General features: G+C 44.1%; 1 protein-coding gene across 1 annotated transcript in view; it reads right to left on the reverse strand.

Moving 5' to 3' along the window:
* ZBTB38 (zinc finger and BTB domain containing 38) overlaps positions 1-7,587 on the reverse strand; it is a 75,983-nt gene extending 68,396 nt beyond the window's left edge. Inside the window, exons 1-2 of the mRNA XM_060149728.1 lie at positions 7,467-7,587; positions 6,144-6,218 (exon numbers count right to left, since the gene is read on the reverse strand). The gene's annotated coding sequence lies outside the window, so the exon portion shown is untranslated. The remainder of the gene's footprint in view (positions 1-6,143; positions 6,219-7,466) is intronic.
* Between the last annotated feature and the right edge of the window lie 7,283 nt (positions 7,588-14,870).

The raw sequence follows: 14,870 nt of genomic DNA on the forward strand, positions 1-14,870 counted from the left end.
ATGTCCTGAGGTATGCCCTGCCTATCAGAAGGCAGATAAAAATTCCCTGGTGGAAGCAGGTGCTCACTTCAGGAGTCAGTCTTCTCTCGACGCCTTGTCTCCACTATTGTAACAGAGAAGAACAAACCTGACTCCATAGTGGATCTATTCCTTTAGCTCTAACCTTTGTGCTCTGTGGCCTGTGCTTAGTCATGCTGGCTCTGCACCTTTTGTAAAACAATGTTGCCGATAGCCTGAAATATATGTGATAGCCCATTCTCAAGGCTCTGACCTTTAAAGGTATAACATTTCTCCATTCACATAGAGATAAAAAGTTGCAGAACAGAGAATAACATTTGTCTTGTTGGAGGTTTATGGGAACATTGTGACCAGACCTACGTGGACAGCTGCAGGACCAAAGGATTGCGGCACCAAGAAGTTTGCAACAACTAGCCACATCTCCTCCCCTTTTAGTATAAAAGATGCCTGAATTCTAACTCTGGTAGGCTGGTTGTTTGGGACACTAGTCCACCATCTTCTCAGTCTGCTGGCTTTCTGAATAAAGTCACTATCCCTTTGCCCCAGCACCTCGTCTCTCGATTTACTGGCCTGTCGTGTGGCGAGCTACTGCTACTACTACTGAGCTTGGACTTGGTAACACTACCCAGAGGTTGGGTGGATCTGGGCCCTTTGTTTATTCAAGTTCTAGTTCTACCTTTGCCACTAAATCTCTGGGTAACAACCATAAGTGAGTAAATTAACCATTCTGGGGCTCAGTTACCTCATATTTACAGTAAGGTTTCCTAACTCCCTAGCTGATAATCTTTCAACTATACCAAACCACGATTAAGGAGAAATTAAAATTCAGAAGCCAAAAAGAGCCTTTAAGTTAAATTCTGGTTTAGATATATTAGCTTAGGTAGGGTTATCTATTTTCTGTCTAATAAGTGTTGCTGAAAATGAATGTTTATTGAATTGAATGCAGCATTAACAATAATTCTCAGGCCTTAAGGTGCATAAGGATTGGGAGGGTATATTAAAATGCATATCCCTAGGCCGCCTCCTCGGAGCTTTTGATGCCACTGGGGCCTAGGAGCATGCATTTTAATATGAGAAACTGAAGGGGACTTAGGTTTTGAAATTGACATTGGTAATTTTTTAGAGGCTAATTTATCAATATGCATTAGGAACTTTAAAAATAGGTCATTTGACCTACTGATTCAATTCTCGGAATTTTGCCTAAGGTGTCCACCAAGATTTATCTACAAGAATGTTTTTGTGTTTATAATAGCAGAACACTAGAGGCAATAAAAATGTACATAAAAAAAGAATGGATAAATTAAGATATATCCATGCAATGGAAACACAGCCATTAAAAATGAAATTTTCAGGCTTCCCTGGTGGCGCAGTGGTTGAGAGTCTGCCTGCCAAGGCAGGGGACACGGGTTCGTGCCCCGGTCTGGGAAGATCCCACATGCTGTGGAGCAGCTGGGCCCATGAACCATGGCCGCTGAGCCTGCGCGTCCGGAGCCTGTGCTCCGCAACGGGAGAGGCCACAACAGTGAGAGGCCTGTGTACCGAAAAAAAAAAAAAATCAAATTTTCAAAATCATTTAGTGACTTGAAAAAATGTTTACAACATAACGTTAAGTGGGGTGAAAAAAAGCATATAAAATACCATTTCAGTAATGTTTAAAAGAAGAAAAGAATATATATGAAAAATTGAAAAGAAATACATTGACATATTAATATTGAATTGTTGCTTGGTTTTTGGATTACTAGAGATTGTTGGTTGCTTCTTGATATTTTTCTGTATTTTCCAGATTTAGATTTTGTATAGTGACTATGTTATGGGTCTTTTTAAAATTTTTTAAAAGTAAAGAAAAGGAATTTGCCTCATGTAGAGTGAAAAGAGAGGGAAGAGAGGCCTCTTAGGAGCCCAGCCCAGCCATGGCCTCGCTGCTGCAAGAGGACTTGGAAGACAGATAGACTGAGTCCGGTGCTGGGGTGAATTTTAAGCTACATTCTCTTTTGCAAAGTACCTTGATATAGTCGGTGCCAAGGAATTTGGGTCAATGAGAAAGTCCTTTTCACTAGATACTACTTTCCTGCTGCATTTGAAGATAACAGACTATAGGAACTGGAATGTGGAAGGGAATTCAGTTTCCACAACATCTTTACTGCTCTTGGGTTGATCTCGTGCTTGTTGCCTCTGTGTGTAATCCCACTGGCCCCTACCCAGAACACCAAGCAGAGAGACTGCACTCTGCTTAGGGGCTTCTGGACAGATGATGAGCTCTATTCCGGCTTGGGAGATGCCACCCAGGGCCAGTGCTTCTGTGGAGTGCTTTCAAAATCTCCTCTGGCCAATGCACTGGGAGCCCCATCGAATGCCAGGAAGCATCTTTTTTTTGGCAGAGAGATGGCTCAAATCTACCCTCCCTCATGGATCTTAGTGAGTCCCAGGTCAAATGTCTCTGAATAAGATTAGAAGCTTCGCGGTTAGGCCTCTGGCCTAGAGTCAAAGCTTTTCAAATGTCCTTGAAATTTTTACACCACATGCTTTGGCTAGTTAGGAAGTGGTGTGGGGACTTCCCTGGTGGTGCAGTGGTTAAGAATCCGAATCTGCCTGCCAGTGCAGGGACATGGGTTTGGTCCCTGGTCTGGGAAGATCCCACATGCCGTGGAGCAACTAAGCCCGTGCGCCACAATTACTGAGACTGCGCTCTAGAGCCTGTGAGCCACAGTTGCTGAGCCCGCGTGCCACAACTACTGAATCCCGCGCGCCTAGAGCCCGTGCTCCGCAACAAGAGAAGCCACCGCAATGAGAAGCCCACACATTGCAACGAAGAGTAGCCCCCGCTGACCGCAACTAGAGAAAGCCCGCGTGCAGCAACGAAGACCCAACACAGCCAAACATAAATAAATAACATATATATATATATATTTATATATAAAGGAAGTGGTGCTAAGGATTTCAGATGAAAGTCAATTTAGAGAGACCAAAACAAGAAATAAATAAAAACGATGATACTTACAATATTAATAGCAATATCAAAAGCCAAATGCCAATGCTGACCATAACTATGGTACTTGTTTTCATCAACATCTTGACTTGCCACACATTTTCCTAAGTTGCCCAAACCATTTCACATATATTACCTTACTTATTCTGAGAGAATCTCAGTTTTACATTTTTTAAAAATACCATTTCGGAAGCGGGAGGAAGCTGTAAAGTTCTGATGAAAACCAGAGGCTTGAGTTAAAAACAAAACCCTGAAGTCTTCAGTGTGGTGTTTTCCAACTGCGTTCTTGACAAGAAGTCAGGGGATTTCAGCATGAGAAATTACGAAGCCCCATTACCGTGAATTCTTAGCTTTGGTGTCTGTGACGTGGCCTGATTGCAAAATCCTCCAAAGGGAGTAACAGGACATTCATAATGCTGACCCAGAGCAAGAGGGGAGCTTGTACTTCTGTGCCATGAAAAGTATAAAACCTCTGGGGTTAAAAATAACCAACTGGTCCAGGCACTGCCTACGTCAGCCAGTTGTGCCCAGACCACATCTGCGTATGACAAATCAACAGGGATGACCTAAGCTCCTAAAAGACTATGACCCCAGATTTGAATTCTACCCCTCCTATGGAATTAAGAACGGAAAAAAAAAAAATTTTTATATAGATAAAACTGAATCACTTTTCTATACACCAGAAACTAACCCAACACTGTAAATTAATTATACTTCAACAAAAATATTTTTTAATAAAATAAAATATAAAATTATAAGTTAAGGAAGCTCAAGAAAGTCTAACTTTCCCCATAATGTCTACTTTGACGCTTTTTTGAAAATGTCAAAGATCAAAATATTTACAAAGTGTGTATTTGTTACCCCTGCCTTGCTGGTGGGTCCGTGGTGTCACCCAGTGTGCTGTACCAGTTCCCTGTGGAGGGTTCGTGTTGGCGGCAGTGAAATTTTGATTTGGCGGCCGCACTCCTCTCTCTGCCATGCTAGGCAGCTAGACATTAAAAATCAGCAGGTTGTTTGTCAATTCCTGCATACTTAGTGCTTTGAGGAGTCATTATCACATGGCAGTTGAAATTAACAAGCGATGACTAAAGAGTCTCCCCAGTGAATGGACCCTGACTCCTTTTCCTCCTTGACCATGGCCTTTGGCCCTGCCCTTCCTAGCAGACTCCTTTAGGCTTGTACATGCAGCAACAGATCGTCCCCACTTGGCTCCAGCTTTTGAAACCTGGTACTTGTTCTCAACTTACTCCTCCTGGCTGCTCCCTTGTTACAGGCACTGTACTCTCCCGTTCAAGCTGGTCTTATCTTTAGTTTACTCCGCTAGCCCAGCCAGCTCTCTCTGCTCAGTAGACACTTCTGGGACCCACCAAACCAAGAAAATGGACTTTCAAAAGTTGAAGCACTTTTGCAATACGTAACTCGTTTTTCTATTCCACTCCTCCTTAGCCTTCTCCAGATGTGAGGGGGCTGGGCGGAGGCAAGGCAGCAGTAATAGGAGATGAGGCCAGACATTAGGCTGCATGAGAGCCTGAGAGCTGTGTTAAACCAGCCAGTAGCTGGTCTTCCCGCACAATGGACAATGTATATTCTTCAGGGTGTGGGTGTGACTGCCAGAAATGTCAAGTCTAGGGGTAAAATATAATCAGAAACCGGACTGTCCAGTCAGATATTGACAACAAAACTAGAGAAGTAGGTACCAGGCAGCTCAGGCAAGGACTGGAGTCCATTTTTACAGTGTGTGTGTTGTTGAAGTGAGCACATATAGTCTATTTTTATTGGAGGTCTTTATGATGCCTTGGGAACATCATAAAGGCACCACCATATGGTTTCTGATATTTACCAGTGAGGGGGATATTGCACTAAGACCAACAGTGGTGAAAGGCTACATAAAATATCAAATTAGTTCAGGGCTCTTCAGACAGGGCTTATAACCTTACCACTCATTATTTCAGTAAATGTTTTGCAACTTTTCCTGAAAAGAAAAAGCTAGAATTATATATCAAATCCTTTGGGGAGCATTAATCTCCCCAGCCAGAGCCATTTCTGCTTTTACATGTTTCTCTAATAACTTGAGTTGAAGATCCCATCTTGTCAGGAATTCCCTCCACTACCTCCCAATATTAAAAAGCATGCCAAGATCTGGAGGAGGGTAGCTTCCCAACACCCCCAAGAGCAGACAGAACCATGAGTTAAAGAAACCATGAGCTTTCCTAGTGACCACTGGTGGAACAGAATTCTGTTGGACAATTCGAACAACCATGACTAGACCCAGGACCAGGAAACTGAGCCAGAATGGTCCTAGACTAAGAGGACCTTGTGGGGGGGAAAAGGGGGGAAGAATGTCCTTCGTGGTTCACTGGCCACTGGTGGCCTGATGGTGCTCATGTAAATGCTTAGGGTCAGAATGGACCGAGGCATCTTGAAAAATCTCACCCACTGCTCCTTGCCCACTCTTTACCTAAGAGTGTCTGTTAGAGAATTCTAAATACCTGATCACTGTTTATTTCTCCCGCTGCTTCATTCTGCTGTCCTATCCTTGAGCATCTCTAAGTTCCTTATTATGCTCTGCCAGAGAGGACTACCTCTTTTCTCCAGAAGTTCTCCTGAGCTGTCACTGGCAAGTGGCTGCTCCCCACCCCAGGGACTACATTTCCCAGACCTCTTTGCAGTCTGATGTGGTCATGTGACTGGCATTTTAGCCAATAGAGTATGAGTAGAAGTGTTGTGCACCACTTCTAGGCAGGGGCCATGAAAGTCTCCATGTGCACCTTTTCACACTCTTTTTTTCTTCCTCCACTGGGAAGTGGAAACAGTCCCAGGTGACCTTGGAAACCACATACTGCAGAAGGTGGAGCCTCTCTCAACCCATGTCTCTGAATGAATGCATGAAAGAGAGTTGCCCCACTAACCTCTACTGTTACAAGACCAAGAAATAAACTATTATGTTTGAGTCATTTTACATTTTTCGGTCTATTACAGCAATTAGCCTATCTTAACTATTCCTATTACCCTCTTTGATACAGCTGTTATCATTGTGTGCAGAAGTCCCTGTGCCTTCTCCCCTTTCCTTAAACCTTACTGCAAAGCAAAAGAATAGATTTAGTAAACTAAGCAGCCATTAGGGACAAATGACACTCACCAAATTAATGGTCACAGCATTCAGCTCTTACAGCCAGAAGAAGAGTGGTTTAGCAGAGCCTCACTTCAAGACAACCTGATATACGAAAATAAAACAAAAAGTAAAATGTAAGACCTACAAAACAGATATATTGGTGTGCCGTGGTTCATTTCCAAAGAGTGTTTTCAGTTTATAAAGGAATCTGCCACTCTTTTTCAGTAAGCAACGAGCTTCCCTATTGCATTCATAACATAAGATACATTTTAAAATACCCTCCCACCCCATCATTATAAAACTGAATTTATAAAGAACAATTCTCCTCTGCTAAGTAAGCTGTACAAAGACTAGATAATGACTCAGGAGATGACTTTGGAAGCCAGAACTGGGTATGATTTCTATCTCTGTGTGCTCTGCAGTTCTTATGTACACGTTAAAACTTTTCTCTCGGGAATTTAACTCTCTTGGGTAGAAACTTCCAGAGCTTGTAAAATTATAGGCTATGCAAAAACTTAAGATTTCTTTAGGTGAAATTAAAACAGACACCAAAGATACAATATAATCTGTCTTTGTGCTTAATATCATCCCAGATGCGATGGCACACGTAGAAATGAAAATAAGCTCTCTGTAAACGGGGCAGTGAGACAGTGGAGGTGTACACACCAGAACAACCACAGGCAACCAGAAACATGCTGGGTAAAGGCAGCTGGTTGTGGTCGTTTTCTTACCAGAGCTGCCATCTTTTAACAGGTTAGGTGCGAAAATACCATTTGACGGCATAGGGCAAGTATTTGCCTAGAACAGTGTTTATTTTTGTGTCGGATTACTTGGTATAAGATCCAGGAAGCAAATAGTTCAGAACTGAACAAACATTCTGGCTGTCCAAAACAGAGCACTAGGGCAGAAGGAGGAAGAGGAAACAAAACAAGAGCAGTGACGGGGTGGAAGGCACGACGTGGGCCATTTTCCCCAGAATTCAGCCTTAGTGTGTGTGTGTGTGTGTGTGTGTGTGTGTGTGTGTGTGTGTGTGTGTGTGTGTGTGTGTACACAGATACACACACACACAGATATATATATATGTGTGTGTGTCTGTATATATATATATATATATATATATATATATATTTTTTTTTTTTTCTTCTGAGAGGAAACACATTCTTGTCTGGTCCTGTGGAGAAGAAAAAGATCAGAGAGATCCCTTTGGTGCCGTATTCGGAGGGTCTCCCAGATGCAGCCCTCATCCCCCCCTCCGGGCTGGGGCCTGCCAGACACAGGTGTCAGGGAACAAGATGGCGCCCCACAGTGAAGGGTGCTGAGTGAGGGGGTCTGGGGGTGGCCTTCACTTACTCGGAGGCGCTGGCTCCTCTGAAACCCAGACGCTGCCAACTGCCTGGACTCAGGAGTTATAACCGCCTTCTTGCTCTGGGTTCTTCACTTCTGGTCGAGATCAGCTCCACATATCTTTCTGATGATGTCACCCATTCTGACTTCCTACATTTTGAAAGTTGATCTATAAGTAAAACCTTCCGTGAGGCTTCAAAAAAAAAGCAGCAGCAGAAAAGAAAAAAAAGGTGTGCTGTGGGGCGATGGAGAGGAGGAGGAGAGAGGCAGTTGCCTCCTTATTTTGAGATTTGCTGCAGCCTGCGAGTGCCACTCCCCAGCCAGTTTCCTGGCTGCAGAGGGAGGCCAGTGGCCGGGTGTGGGTGACGTCAGGGCCAGGCCTGAGTCATCGCCAGTGGCCGGTTTGCCCTGCCACTCGGAAGGGGACAAAAGGAATCTTTGATGTCCAGAGGCCCTCCTCTCGGGACACTCGCCTGGACGAGCAGCAGGCCAGAACATTCCTGCCGCCTCCCCACCCCCGGCCACCCTTCCTACTTCCGGAACCATCCCAGGCAGATTCAGCAAGGCCTCCCCAGGGGACATCGCCCTCCTGCATGGCAGAGGCATGGCCGCTTTCTGCCAAAGAAGAAGCAGGGGAGGGTATTTCTCTGGGGATTTCTCACCTCGCCCTCCAGCATCCCCCCCCACCCCGCTTCCCTGTGGTACCACCTTACGCAGGGAGTTGCCGTGGTACTCAGAGAGATCTGGAAAGGTAGCAGGTGCTCTTGTCACCCACCCTGGGCAGCAAGCAGAGCTCAGTGTCTATTCTCTGCCTTCGTACCATGACCCTGGGCCTCCGCGCTCTGCTCCCTGGCTGGCAGTGTGAGCTTGTACATCCTGGATTGAAGGGGGGCCCTCTCTTTAAGAGGGGTATTTATATCCCAGTGCCTGCCACGGGGCACAGTAAACACATGATGTATAAGTGAATGATCATTTTAAAATAAAATAGTAAAGAACATGTATCGAATACTTGCAGTGAATGTTGGAGCCTCTGTGCTAAGTGCTTTAGAGATTATTTCGTTTATTTTTATCATGATAAAGCTACGAGGTGGGTACTATTATTATTCCTAGTTCTACAGATGAGGTGCTCAGAGAGATTAAGACACTTCTCTAAAGTCTCATAGCTAGTTAGTGGCGGAGTCTGCATCATCTGATCTCAAATCCTGGGTTCTCAACCATGATGCTGAGTGGCTGAGCGAACGAATGAATATTGACCAGAAGTAGCCTGTCCAGGTGAGGGGAAATGAGGGTAATGATGGGGCTTGAAACCAAATCCTATGAGGAAATAGCGGAGCAATTAGGGATGATCTGTTTAGGGTAGTAGGCCTCAAGCTCTTTTGATGGGTCAATACGATGTCTGAAGCTTGGATAACTCAGAGTGGCCAGGGGGATGGGGCAGGGGGCGGGCAAGTCTGGTCGGGTTCAAGCGGCGGTCAGGAGCTAGAACCAGAAGACAAAGCTAGGGAGGTCCGGTGGTGCGTGGTGGATGCAGTGTCTGAGAGCACAGTGGACAGAGAAGCTCAGAGGAGCCAGGCCCAGACTTGTCTTTATTGCCCCCTGGCCTCAGGGGTGTGGGTGGGAGGGTGAGTGCAGCTAAAGGTACGAGCCTGCAGCAGACATGAAGACAACGGGGAAGAAAGACACGAGAGCGTTCTCAAAGACCCCGAGACTTGGAGAAAGAGCTGGAACTGCCTTGTGGTCTCAAAGCACCAGGAGGGGCTGGAAGTGACAGGAAACGGAGCTGGACCTGACAACGGCAGTCACTGCCCTGAGTGCCGCCCTACCAAGAATCAGCTGCCTTTCTGGGACGGAGTGAGAGTCCCATCAGTGGCTGTACTCAAGCCAAGGCGAGGAGGGCTGGTAAGAAGAGAACATTCATTTATGGGGGTATCTGGGCCCTGGATAAGAATGACCTTGGAGGTACCTTCTCCCCCTATGGTTCATGATTCTGTGGTTTGTACTTTTCCATGATTCCAAGAGGAAGATAAAAGCCAGGACTTTCCAGCTCCTTGTGGCAGTGGGCAGAGAGGTTCTGGCCTCCTCAATGATGCCACTCCGCGGCTCTCCTTTCCGCTGTGGGGCAGGGTGTCTGGTCACGGGATCCCTCTCCTGGGCTCAGGAAATCAATCCCTCTGATCGTTGGGGACGCCGTTACTTTGTTCCTGGAACTGCTGCCAGTTGCCACTCTGAGGACTTACACTTGTGCTGTGGGGTCTGACTCCCCAGGCAGGAGGAATTGGCAGAGGTGACTTTCAGAAGAGAGAAAGCCACGTGCTTTGGATCAAGGCAGCAGCAACCCGGGTCACTGTCAATGTCCGCACAGAGCCTGACCTTGGGCTGAGGAGAGCGCTTTAAGTTCCAGGCATTTCTGGCAAAGGCTTGTTGATGCTTTTCTTCTCTCTGCAGAAAATGCCCCTGGGCACCTCCCTGCTGTTTCCCCAAAGGCTCCATGGCCTTGCTTGCTTCCTATACACGGGTATGTATTTCTCTCATTAGATGAACGGAGTCTGATTCTTTTTCAGTCTACCTTGTGGGACCAGGATATTGTGAGGAGAAAGATAAAGCAAAGGAGAAATGACGAATAAGCTTAAGTGAGATGCAGCTCCTTGCATTGTATGCTCTGGGGTGGATTCTAACAGTGAGGATAAAATCAGAGAACTGGGCAAAACATCTATTTGAGGACACAGAGATGTAAGTACAGTGACACCCCTAACCTCTACGCCATCTGGAGAACCCTCCTCTTTGGTACAGCAAATGCAGTTATATACTGGCAAGTTAAAAAACAAGAAAAACTTAGAAGACTTGTCTGTACTTGCTGCCTCCAATTTTTCTCATCTCAATCACTTTTTAAAAAACAATTTATTATTATGGTATAATTTATATGCCCTAAAGTTAACCCACTTACAGTGTACAAGTCAATGGATTTTAGTCTATTTGTAGAAGTGTGTGATCCATAACCTCATGTTGGAACATTTTTATCACCCCAGAAAGAACCCTTGTGCCCACCAGCAGTCATTCCTCATTTGCCTACACCTCCCCGCAGTCCTGGGCAAACATTAATCTTCTCTCTGTCTCTGTAGATTTGCCTCTTCTGGACACTTCGTATAAATGGAATCATGCAGTATGTGGCCTTTTGTGTCTGGCTTCCTTCATTCAACATAATGTTCTTAAGGTTTGCCCACGTTGTAGAGTATATCAGTACTTCATTCCTTTTTATGCCTAAATAATATTCCATTGTGTAGCTATAACCACATTTTGTTTATCCATACATCAGCTGATGAACACATTATTTTCATTTTTGGCTGTTACAAATAGTGTTTCCATGACCATTTGAGTACAAGTTTTTGTGTGGATATATGCTTTCATGTCTCTTGGGTGGATACCAAGGAGTGGAATTGCTGGGTCATAAGGTAACTCTATGTTTAACATTTTGAAAAACTGTCAAACTGTTTTCCAAAGAGCTGTACCATTTCACATTTCCATCAGTGATGTGTGAGAGCTCTGATTTCTTCACATCCTCACCAACAATCTTATTGTCTGTGTTTTAGATTCTAGCCATCCTACTAGGTGTGATGTAGTATCTCATTTAGGTTTTGATTTGCATTACCCTAATGACTAATGATGTTGAGTATCTTTCCATGAACGTATTGGCCATTTGTGTACCTTCCTTGGAGAATTAGACAATTCAAATCCTTTATTAATTTTTTAATTAAATTATTTGTCTTTTTATTTTTTACTTGTAGGGGTTCTTTATATATTCTGGATACAAAGCCTTTGTCAGTTATATGTTTTACAAATACATCTCCCTGTCTCTAGATATTTCATTTTCTTTATGGTAGTCTTTGACGGAGAAAAAAATTTTAACTTTGATGAAGTCCAACTTATCTATCTTCTCTTTTATCATTTGTGCTTTTGGTGTCACATCTGAGAAACTGTTGTCTAACCCAAGGTCATAAAGATTTACACCTGAGTTTTCTAAGAGTTTTATAGTTTTAGTTCTTACATTTAGGTCTATGATTCACTTGAAGTTAATTTTTATGTAAGGTAGGGATCCAAATTCATTCTTTGCCCATGGATATCCAGTTGTTCCAGAACCATTTGTTGAAAAGACTATTCTCACAAGAATTCTGTATATCTAAAACTGATCTAGAATTTTAAAAGTTATTTAAATATAGTCTATTCTTTCCCCCAACGAATTGTCTTGACCCCTTTGTCAAATCTCAACTGACCACAAATATTAGTTTATTTCTGGACTCTTAATTCTGTTCCACTGATCTAGATGTCTGTTCTTACACCAGCACCACACTGTTTTGATTACTGTAGCTTCATAAAAAGTTTGGAAATTCAGAAGTATGAGTCTACCAACTTTATTCTTTTTCACAGTTATTTTGGCTATTCTGGATCCCTTGCATTTCCATATGATTTTCAGGATTATCTTTTCAATTTCTGCAAAAAAATCCAGCTAGGATTTTGATGGAGATCGTATTCTACCTATAGATCAACTTGGGGAGTATATTCCCAAACTTATTAGCTATATGAGTTTAATGTTACTTAGCCTATACCAGCCTCCTTTTCTAGTCTGAAAAAAAAAAAAAACCCAAAACCAAAAAACAGCACCACCTCATGGGTTTGTAATGCAGATTAAATAAGATAGTGCTTATGTAACCCTATTAAGTCCATGACCCACCTGGGCCAGTGTCAGGATGATGTTATAGTCTGAGAAATCCAGCAGAGTCACCAAAAAGTAACTTCAAGTTAACTTATATTCAATACTTGCATTTCTCAAACATCATACAGAGGCCCTTGCAATTCTTCTTAACAGCCTTTTCCCCCTCATATCCAAGCCCTTTATACCCCACAGCATTAGCCTCCCCTTCTTTCTCCCAAGCTCCCTACAAAGCTTTTCTCCAGCCCTAACCAGTGTTCTTCCAGTCCCTCTGCTTCTGTCCAGTTCTTCTTCTGATGGGGCAGGAAAACAAACTGAACAGGCAAAGCCAGAACTCTTCTTAGTGAGCAGGAAGAAAGGAAAATCAGGGAGAACTCAAGCTTAATTTTTGTCCCATCACTTATATAAAGTGTTTTGTGCAATGTCTGATGTATAAGAAGGGCTCAGTAAAGGTAGGGGTTTTATTTTTTGTTGTGGTGGTGATTACACCACGCCCATCCAGACTTTATGTTAATGGTATGGGGTTTAGATCAGGACCTCTGAGAATCAAGCCTGGAGGCTACTGCTCAGTGGCCCATCCTCACTCATTTAGGTGAATTTGGGATTTTTGCTCTTTTTTCTTCCTCCTCAAAGAATCAGGCCCTAGAAAAATGTAAAAAGTTCATCTTTGAGGCTCCCTGAGTCATGTTTGGGGGCCATATCTCTATTTCTTCCCTTACCCAGCACCAGGACCCTATGTTTCCTCCTCTTCTCCCATGAAAACTTCTGGTACAATGCTTTTAAAACTGGAAGTCAAGACCCACTGACTATTGTGTCAAAACGAGCATTGGTTTCCAGTGACAGAATAAAAGAAAACAGAATAGAAAATTTCCAAGTGCATTACACGTAAGACTTCTGTTTCAGTTTTATAACGTGTGTGAGCTGGGTCTCTCTGCAAAACCTATTTCTTACTGTGGTTCAGGGTTTTTACAAAGTTTAAAAATCAGTGTTGGAGTAGATTTCTTTTTTAATTAAGTAATTTTTGGCTGCATTGTGTCTTTGTTGCTGTGCGCGGGCTTTCCCTAGTTGCGGGGAGCAGGGGCTACTCTTTGTTGTGGTGCGCGGGCTTCTCATGGTGGTGGCTTCTCTTGCTGTGGAGCACGGGCTCTAGGTGCGCGGGCTTCAGTAGTTGTGGCACGTGGGCTTAGTTGCTCCGTGGCATGTGGGATCTTCCCGGACCAGGGCTCGAACCCGTGTCCCCTGAATTGGCAGGCGGATTCTTAACCACTGCGCCACCAGGGAAGTCCCCTGGAATAGATTTTTCACTTTCATTAAGGTGTTTAAATATCTCATAAGAGCGTAAAGTAACACCCCTCCAAGTGGCCTGTTCATTTTGATGGGGATTGAAACCTTATGTCCTGTCAGTAGTAAAAGATTTGGGGACATTGAGGCCTTTTCCTGTCATTTATAACACTTTGATGGAGGAATATCTTCTGTAACCTGTTTGGACCTACCTTCACCCAGTTCCCTCCCCCCATCCTCCACCCCCACCAGGCTATCTCTGAGCTATCACCTCTTCTCACTCCCACAGTATCTGCAAATCCACACCCTGAACTTGCATGGTGGTTTCTATTTTTCAGAACTCTTTCACCTACTCTATCTCATTTGATTCTCACCACTATTCCATGAAGTCGACAGGTCAGATCCAAATCCATGCTTGACCATTTAACTCAGTATTTAACCTTAAGTAAGTAACTTCTCAGCCTATCTCCTCAGCTCTCTTATATATAACCAGAAAGGTTAAGAGACTTGGCCAACATCACACAGCCTGGAAGTGGCAGGACCAGGAAGAGAACTAGATCTTTCACCTTTTAGCCTCGTTGTTCCACAGACTCTCCTCATGGAGAGGCAAAGCTTCTTTTTTGTGGTATGATTCATCTAACTGCCTTACAAAGAATGTTGAAAAAGTAAAGAACATTTTGCACTCTTCCACCATATCTAAAACAACGACTTTTATGGCTCAAATCACAAGACAAATAGCTCTTCATGCCTCGTGGTTAAGGGTTATCACTCTCAACATCAAAGGCTATTTATTAAAGGCTGGGGCGTTGGGAACCGACAGCAAAGTCCAAGGAGGAGGGGCAAACAAGTTCCCCCAGGCTCTGTTTTGGCCTTTGTATTGCAGAGTGCTCCCCCTAGTGGCTCTGGAGGAAAACAGCTTCTGGAAAGCACATTTCTAGATTCCATCCATGTTGATGCCATCAGGGAATGCTGGTGCTTCAAGGGAGCGTGGAGAGCACTTGGTTCAAGGTCTCCCGTCACTGATGAGAAATTGAGGACTGGAGCAGTGATTCTCATCCAGGGTCATTCTGCCCCCAGGGGACATTTGGCAACGTCTGTAGACATTTTTGGCTGTTTTTTGGTTGGGGCTGGGGGGATGTTACTGTCAGGGATACGTAGAAGCCAGGGATGCTGCTAAACACCTACAATATGCAGGACAGCTCCCCCATACCCCCAATAAAGAATTATCCAGCCCCAAATGTCAATAGTGCTGAGGTGGATTAGAGAAATGGTGTGACCCTCCCAAGAACTTGCATTTTTCCTCCCCCCACCCACCGCCCCGCCCCAGCTGTATTGAGATATAATTGACACATAAACAAAGACTTGCAGCTTATTCACAGCTTTTGACAGCTCAGGCTAAGTGCTCTCATTCATTCCTTTTAAAG

Source organism: Lagenorhynchus albirostris, chromosome 5, assembly GCF_949774975.1.
Source record: "Lagenorhynchus albirostris chromosome 5, mLagAlb1.1, whole genome shotgun sequence".
Classification (NCBI taxonomy): domain Eukaryota; kingdom Metazoa; phylum Chordata; class Mammalia; order Artiodactyla; family Delphinidae; genus Lagenorhynchus; species Lagenorhynchus albirostris.